This window comes from Octodon degus, unplaced genomic scaffold (genome assembly GCF_000260255.1).
Source record: "Octodon degus isolate 3935 unplaced genomic scaffold, OctDeg1.0 scaffold00178, whole genome shotgun sequence".
Taxonomy (NCBI): domain Eukaryota; kingdom Metazoa; phylum Chordata; class Mammalia; order Rodentia; family Octodontidae; genus Octodon; species Octodon degus.
The window spans coordinates 4,791,142-4,800,078 of NW_004524754.1; the positions used below are offsets into that span (position 1 = coordinate 4,791,142).

The 8,937-nt window shown below is 35.2% G+C and overlaps 1 pseudogene; it reads left to right on the top strand.

The window, feature by feature from the left end:
- Positions 1–7,971, top strand: part of LOC101568514 — a 67,576-nt pseudogene extending 59,605 nt beyond the window's left edge.
- The last annotated feature ends 966 nt before the right edge of the window (positions 7,972–8,937 follow it).

Here is an 8,937-nt window from a genome sequence, read left to right on the forward strand (position 1 = left end):
TCTTTCATTTATATCCCTTTTTGTTTACTTTTATCAGAGATGGCTATTCTATTGCCATTCATATATTGTAGGTGCATGAATTTAGTAAAGTAATCCAATGTAGTCCAGTAGTCTATAATAGTAGTGAGTTATCTGCATGATTGGCAATGTCAGAAGTTGACTTGAGCCTTTTACAGCTCAGCATATTAATATGGCTTTATTTTTTACAACTCATTTTTATAATTTTCTGTTGTATGGTTAATACCAAGATAAAATTAGACCTATATAACAAGAAATGTCATTTTTGTATCTGACAAGGTCAGTCAAGTCTCCTCAGAAATTTACATGAAACACTGTGCAGCAGTTTGTAGGTCTTTCGTTATCGTCAGCCATTTGGGTTCCAGCACCATTTGTTAAAGTGGTTATCTTTCTTCCAGGGAACATATTTTGTCCCTTTGTCAAATATAATATGGCTGAGTGTGTTTGTAGTCATATCTGCATTTCTAATCTGTTCCATGGTTCACCAGCTGTTTTTTTTTCTTTTGCCAATAACATGCTGATTTTATCACAGTGACTTTGTAGAATAATTTCATTTGAAGGTTGTAATGCCTCCTGCCTTGCCTTTGTTGCCCAATATAGCCTTTGTTATTCTAGGTCTGTTTTATCTCCAAATAAATTTTAGGAATGATTTCCTAGATAGCTGAGGTATGTTTGTGGTATTTTCGTAGGTATTGCATTAAATCTGTGTAAAATTTTTCAGAGTAAGGCCTTTTCATAATTTTGTTGAAAAGAAAAAGTAATATGCAATATGTCCAGTTCTATTTGTTTATTTATTTTCTTTTGTATTTTAGGGGCTACAGTGTGTTCAGGTTCTCACTACTAGATCAAACTCCTAGTGATGCACTTGCTTACAGCCTCCCAAAGCTGTAACTATAGGTGCGCGTCACCACGCCCAGTCTCAATTGCTGTCTCAGTATGCCCTAGGGGCGGAGCCAGCACAGCAGGCCAGGGAATCAAGGCCCTGGCCCCTGCACCTGCTTGCAGGTGCTTTAATCTGCTGAGCTATTTGGTTGGCCCTCATATGTCCATTCTTACTTAGTTATATCTGTTAATCAGAGCAACAGATTTGATAATAAAAATAGAGAATATATCAACCATTGTTAATCAGCTATCATTGGTTTGAAAATCTGGAACATATGTACGTTATCCTGTTTCTGATTTTTGTTCTTGCTTTTGTTTTTACTTTTCAAAATAAAATAAAATAAAACAATATTGTAAGAACTCTAAATGAGAATTGAAAGCTATTCATTTTTTGTGAAACCAATTTTGAATATTAAAATGAATAAAACACAGAGCCATTTGATTCAGATTCTTTCTCTGTTTAAAAATTTAATTTATTACAGCTTGAGTATACATTATGATAACATTCATGATAGGGAATTTTTAACTGTATATGATATAACTTGATTCTTTTTGCCCACTCCTCTAGCCTGCTTTCAACAACTCTTTCCCTCTTTATTTACAAAAGTGCTGTTTTTATTTTTTCTTGTATTCTCATTTTTCCCCTTGATTTCTTATCCCTCAATAAATACCCTTCCCATTTGAATTCTTTTTCATATTTCACAATATATATTAATTTTGCCCTCATTTATACTTTCTTTCAGTTTTTCTTACCACAGAAACAAAGAGTTATTCACACATGTGTGTCCTAGTATTTCACTTAAAGAATAATGAAAATGAATCAAGAAATTGTATGCAGTAAATAAGCCCTGCATGGGGCAATTTTACCTTCAAGAGAAAGATTTAAAAGTGCTTAACAAAATAAAAAGAACTAGAAGAAAAACAAGATATCAGAAGCAAGGCTAGAGCAAAATGAAGCTCAAATAACCATGAAAATCTAGCACAGAAGAAAAGAGAGAGAAGAAATAAATAGACAACTGTAGTGATATGAGCCGGAAACCTACTGCTCGGAGGGAGCAAGGAACATGGGCCAAAGCCTAAGGAAAAATGTGCCATCCCATGTAATTCAGGGAAGCTGGGATACAGTGAACAACAAATTTCTGAAATCACCCTGTGTGTTCTTTGTTTCTTTACCTGGCATGTTACCATCTAGTGCTGTGTAAACTTAATAGTTTGGTGAATTCTGGGAAGCAATTATAAATGGTAGTTTGTGTCCAACACATTAGTTATATGCATTCTTTAACCAATTCATTTACTTTACTAAATGTGAGAAGTTTTGGTGATTAAGGAGTCACTCCTAGTGAGATTAATTTTGGGAGTCCTCTGAGGCTATACTAATCCCATCTTCCCATTGTTTCTTTTAGCTCTGACTAATAAATACAACACACAATAATAGAAAAGAAGAACAACAACAAAAGTAGAAAACATGTTCACTATCATATAAAAACAAGAACAGATAATAAAGAATAAACAAGACAAATTAAAACAAAAAAGAAAAAATTAAAAAAGCAAGAAAAGAAGAAAAATAGAATGTTCTATTCAAGTTATGTCTCTGTTGTCACTGGTTGACAATGTGGGCATCATCCTGATCTAAGTTGATTAATCCCAGAAAGCCAGCAGTAGCTTCATCATGGTGTAGTGAATAATCTCAGCATATTTACTTCTTTATTTCAACTAAAACTCATTCTGATTTCATGTTTTGAAGCTGGAACCAAGCCTGTTCAGCCTGCAGAAACCTGCGAAATTCCTGCATGCTTGAACTACATCCACTAAGCAGAGCCAGCTCAACTTTTTTGTTTTCCAAGATCCAATGGACCCTCTCAAAGATTGCTTCCAATCTAACCTTATTTGGATGTCTGATCCAGAAAAACTCATCAACCACTGCAGTTCAGCATATTCATTGTTGTGTCCCATTGGTGCACCTCTCTGTGGAAGCCTCTAGGTCACTAGCAGTCACTGTGTGTCTGCAAGATTGAGCCTCCTTTCCCACACAATGAGTCCAGGCTCCAGGAAAAATCAGTGCTCTCCTAGTTTTACTTGTCCTACTTCTTCTTCATTGAAGTTTAACTCCTTTCTCTCCATGTGGGCTTCAGTTCCTGGGTCCTGGAGATACACTTCTTCTCTTTTCTTTTCTTTTCTTTTCTTCTCTTTTCTTTTCTTTTCTTACCATTTTAGTGTCTGGATATCAAATCTCAGAAAGGTTTTTTCTTTCTTTCTCACCACTCTGTCACTTTCCTGAAAATGGCTTGAGAGTCTTAACGATATTTTGCTTTAAGGTCATTTAAAAACAAATTTTATATGAATCTCAGTGGGTAGCTCTATACTTGACATGTGGTCCTATATTCTAGGTCTATAACAAACCTTTGATCCCAGTCAATATTTGACCACAGTCATATAGTCTATTCTGGAACAATGAGAAAATTTAGAGACAACCACACTCATTTCTTTATTTATATATAAACTAAGAAAAGGAATTCATAGTCTATATCACTCTTCAATTAGAATTTGCTACAAAATAAAGATGAAACTTGTAGTTTAAATGTCACCCATGGTACTTTTGAAAATCAGATGGAATAAGATTCCTAATGCAGAATGACAGAGGTCACAAAGATAAAGAAAAGCACAACTTTGGATAGACAGTGGAATCATACAGAATCTTGCTTTTGTGCAATTTGTGACAGTGGTCTTCATTTTGAGTAATTGTCTACTTTCCAGAAAAATTGTCAGTATTTTTTGTTCTAAATAACCATTTAATGGAGAGTGGGATTTGGAAATGTTTGCATCTTAGATGAGCACTTTTCTAATGGTACAAGTTTGTTCAAGAGGCTTTTAAAAAGCAGAACAAGAACAAAGATTGTTTCTATATCTTCAGAACAATCTGTAGATCCAATCCAACAGCACAAAGGAGTATACTCTTGTTGCTATTAAAATTTAAATCTCTCTAGGCCAATGATGATTCACTGTGTCCAAGCAGCATCAGAGTTTAGCAACTGCTTGGTCCTAAGGAATGCAAGATTAACTCACTATTTTTCAACCTGTACAGATACAACAACAAACCTGTTAGAAAAATGTAAAGATTCTGATTCAGGTTTTTCTTTCTTTCTTTCTTTTTTTTTCTTTTTTTTTGGTCTTACATTAAGGTGTGCAATTATCCCTCATCATTTTGTGGTTCAACATTTATAGACTTGCTGTTTGTGCTTATTCCAAAAATGTTAATCTAAATTATTTATCGTGGATTTCTGCTATAGTGCATGATTTGTAGTAGTGTACATTCAGTATTGTATACATATTTATATGAATAGTATTTATGGTCTTAATTTTGCCTAAAATATTTAAAATACATTAAAAATGTTAAGTATAACATGATAAGATAATTTTAAATCAACATAAAATGCACTGTTTACAATGTGTATTTCTTTAGCAGATAAATACATACTATATCATACAGTACATATGTGTTGTTGATTTTAGGTAGGTTTAAGTGTTTAGAAAAGGGTTAAGAATAATTGAAGTCTTTTTAAAAGTGTGGGAAATATTTAGAAGAGTGTGGGAAGCATTTTTAAAACATATATATATATATATATATATATATATATATATATATTTGTTGTTGTTGTTGCTTTTTATACATGTACATATATAGCATGGTGAAACAAATGCATCATTGCTACTTTGTTGATTTTCACTGATTGATCACGGGGGAGTCTGGAATGTAACCTCCATAATCGGTGAGGCAACACTGTACAGACAAAGTCAAAATTACTTGGAATATTTTCTATTTGTTTTTTAAGTTTATGTTAAACAATTTATTCATAGTTTGTTTTTATTTATAAATAATTAATTTATTTTTGGTGATTAATATTTATTCCTAAAATTTGTACAATCATACATATTCAAATACATGATACATATAAAATTAATGACTCAAGTTTATATTCTGTACAAGGGAATACTCAAGGTATATTCTCATACTTTCATACATTTTACCCCATTCGACAATTTATCCATTTTCATACCCATACCCAGTATGGTGAATTTCATTACTATTTTTAATTTTCTACACTGGGTGTAAATAAATAAATTATTCTACAGAGCTCTTCTCCACCCTTTCCTTATAGTTTCCCCAGATGCCAGGAGCAGAACATTTAGTACCTTTACTATTTAGTACCTGTTTTACTACTTAATACCTTTTTTGTAAAAGCAGTGAGGATATTGGGATATTTTCAAATGAGAGATAATAAAATTTATAATATTGTGTGTATAAAAAATGTTAGCCTGCTAATTTCAGTGACACTTATTTCTGCTTTGATCTTTATCATTTCCTCTTTTCTTTGGGCTTGATTTGCTTTTCTTTTTCTTGCAGCTTGAAGTACAAAATTAAGGTTTTTTTTGTGCTCATTTTGTTTCCCTGATGTGAGTGTTCTGTACTATAAATTTTCCTCTAGAAATCATTTCATTTGTACTGGACTGTGGTGAGGATTATGATCCCATGCAATCACAGTGTTATCATACAAGGGAGAAAGACTGATCATATCATGTATAACATCCTGGCTAAGATAACAAACTTCAGTAATAACAATAATTTCAAGTGCAGCTTAAATATTGACACACTAGCATAACCATTAATCTGCTACCTCCAACCACAGAAAAAACTCAAGTTATAAAAGAAAATCAAAATATACCATGAATTTGTATGCAGTAATTTTCCCCTTAGTGGAGTGATTTTATCCTGCTTCTAGGAATAAATGCGTTAAGATATGTAGGGGACAGGATAACATGATAAATAGGGTCAAATATATTAGAATCACGGAAGGAAGTCAAAAGATAATTAATCAAAATTTGCAAAATGAAAGGACACAGGGTGTAAATAAAATGTGAAATAGAAAGTAAATTTTAAATAAAATGTGAAAGAGTAATCAGAGTAGGAAGAGACAGAGTTTACTTACTTGAAAATTTAAATTTAAGAAATTGCCAATGAAAGAAAATCAGTAGAACAAAACAAAAATGAAAGGCAAGAAACCTAAATGACAAAAAAAAAAAAGAATGAAAAAGAAAAGAAGGCAGAGGCCAGGGGGACAGCTCAGTAGAATAAAAACTTGCCTGGCAAGTGCAAGGTCCTGAGTTCAATCCCTGGTACAAGTCAAAACCCAGAAATGTGCTGTGTCCTCCAGCCAAGTTTGTCATGGGAGTTTTGCTGGGAATGCAGCTGATCTAGACTGTAGATGTGAGGGCTGGGACTGGTCTCTTGGCAGAACTCTCCAGAGCCCCCTGCTGTCTCCTTACTGTTGCTTTAGACACTTCCATGTCACTGGTGTCATTGATTATCTCTCACACCAAAGTCCCATGTGCCCTTGTGGGCCCAGAACATCTGGCCTGGGTCTGGTATTTTATAATTGTTGCATGAGGAAAAGAAAGTGGGAATATTATGGAGTGCACATAATGCTTCTATGTAAATGCTTCTGACAACATTTTTAACCTCTTGCAGTAACTGTCAAAGTCTTGCAGAATGGAGTGATCTAAAGTTGCATTTTCTGGCCATATAAAAACTTGTGACCTAGCCATGTAGTTTTGTAGATTTTTTTTTTTTTTTGATGTTTGGACTTCAGATTGGGATGGAGACAGACAGTTCAGAGCTTTTATGAGGGAAGGTAAGGGAGGGAAAGGAGGAATGAAAGAAGTAAGTTTTCCCATTGGAAGAAGAGAGAAGTCACATCTAGCAAGGCAAAATAAGAGCACAACTTGAGGCTGTACTAAACATCTTCATTTATGCCTAAGGCTATAAGATTGCATGGGTGAATTATTAAGGTAGTCATCATTGCAATTGTTTTATCCCTGAAGTGATCTAGTTTCCCTGATCCTGGGAAGTAGGATCCATGACTAGCAGTAGCTTTAAAGGCATAAAAGAAATATCCTTTTACTGTCCCAATAGATTGAAGGCAGAGAGAACTGAAACAGAGCAGAGGGTAGTGAGGAAGAAGGAGGTCAGGTACAGAAAGGATAAAGCATGCAGAACTAGTGGGTCAGTGGACAGCAGCAGTCAGGGGCCCTTAAATATGCAGAGTGTTAGAAGCCTAAGGCAAGAAAAGTCGTGAAACTTTACCAGACCTGAAGCCATAAGCATGATGGGGGCTGGAGAGCTGCCTAGAGCATTGGAGTAAAGCCCAGAAATTGGCACTGGATGGCTTCAGCAGAACAAGGCTTGATATCAGGTGTCATACCCTCTCAAGAGGGGCCACCTGTCACTCCATGTTTCATGCACCAAATGTTAATTAATGGCATGTGAGGAAATACCTGGACACTGATACAGTGATTTAACTCTATGCATAAGCAGCCTAAAATCAGAGTGATATCACCCAGTATCTAGAGGCTAAGTTTACATAAAGTATGGAGTTGGGGACTGTAGTCCCCCCAAATCTAGACAGAGTATTTGAGATCAATGCTGTGGGTCTAGCCATACATGGTGGCATATTCCTATAATCCCTGCACTGTAGAGACTGAGGTAGGCAGATCACAGTGAGTTCAAGGCCAGCCTGTACTACATAAGGAGATTGTGTTTCAAAAAGACAAAAAATAAAGCTGCAAGATACTCAGCATAGGTATACATTTAAACCATGTCCGCTGGCACTGGGGAGACTACTGGTCTAGTCCTAAATTTTGTTATGGACATCCTTTCTTGTTTACTGAGTGTATTGATCAGGATTTTACTTAGAGGAACAGATATAATGTAAGGAACGGAAATCAACACAAGATATACAATGTATAAGGAATTACAACATTGGCTTAGGACAGTCAGCCACAGAGTCAGATGGGGGCACATCCCAGACTGAAGAATTTAGTCCCAAGATCTGAAGCTCACTGTTATGCTCTTTGTAAATCTCTATTTGTCAGCTAATGGGTCTGCGACAGAAGACTGAAGGGAGAGTGTGTGATGGACCCTGGAGTCTGCGATGGAAGGTGAAGGATCCAAGCTGGAGGCTGAAGAGTCTGCACTGCAAGCAAGGTGATGAAATCCAAGCCGAATGTGAAGACTGAAGTTTCTCTAACAAAGTTGACATTTACTACTTTCTCAGCCCCTTTATATCGTCTCTTTGTGCTGAGTCACTCTGGCTGAACAAAATGTGTCCCAGGGTGAGACCCCCACCAGCTGGAAGTGCTCTGCAGAGTCATCTGGCCAAGTTGAAACAATGTATCAACCACTACACTGAGCCAACCTGGATTCCTGTTGCTTGAATGGCAGCAAGAAATTCTTTCTTAGGTAGGCTTTGACACTCTCATCCTTCTGAAATTGCCAAGTATACTTACTCCATCTTCTTCCTTTTCCTCTTTCTTGAAAATCACCAACCAAATATCCTATGTACCAGCTCTTCAATCAGCATATAAAAATAATAACAGTAAAGTTCTATCTCCTTTCTTTCATTGGCTGTTATCTCATTTTCTCCTTCTTTCTGTCTGAGTTATTTACTTTCATGACCTGCAACATCTCATCCTACTCTCACAAGCATCATATCATAGTCTTTTCTGGGTTATTGAGAAAATGGTGGTGGTACAAAAACTGTTTTAAATTTATATTGTTGTTATTTGTTGATTTTAATAAAATGATTTAACCAGTAGTGATTCACTGCAACAGTGATGAGGCCCAATCCTATCACACTGTGTAGATTAAAATGTTATATAAATACTGAAACATACAGAAAATCAAAGCAGAGACATTTTACTAACAAAAGAGACTTTCATAGTAGTTATAGAATTTTCCTGTCTGAATTTCTACCCTCAACACAAAACCATATAAATATGAGAAACATGGCAATAAAGTGCTTCTAAGAATTCTAATCTTCACACAAAACTTATCTTGCAGACACTGAGGGAAAAGTTAAAAACTAAATTGGTGAAATGTTTTATAAAAACCACAAGGATTTATAAGATGCTTAGTGAGGCTCAGAGAATGTAAATAGGAGATAAATAATCTAATGAATAAAGTGTATAATGAGTTTCAAGAAC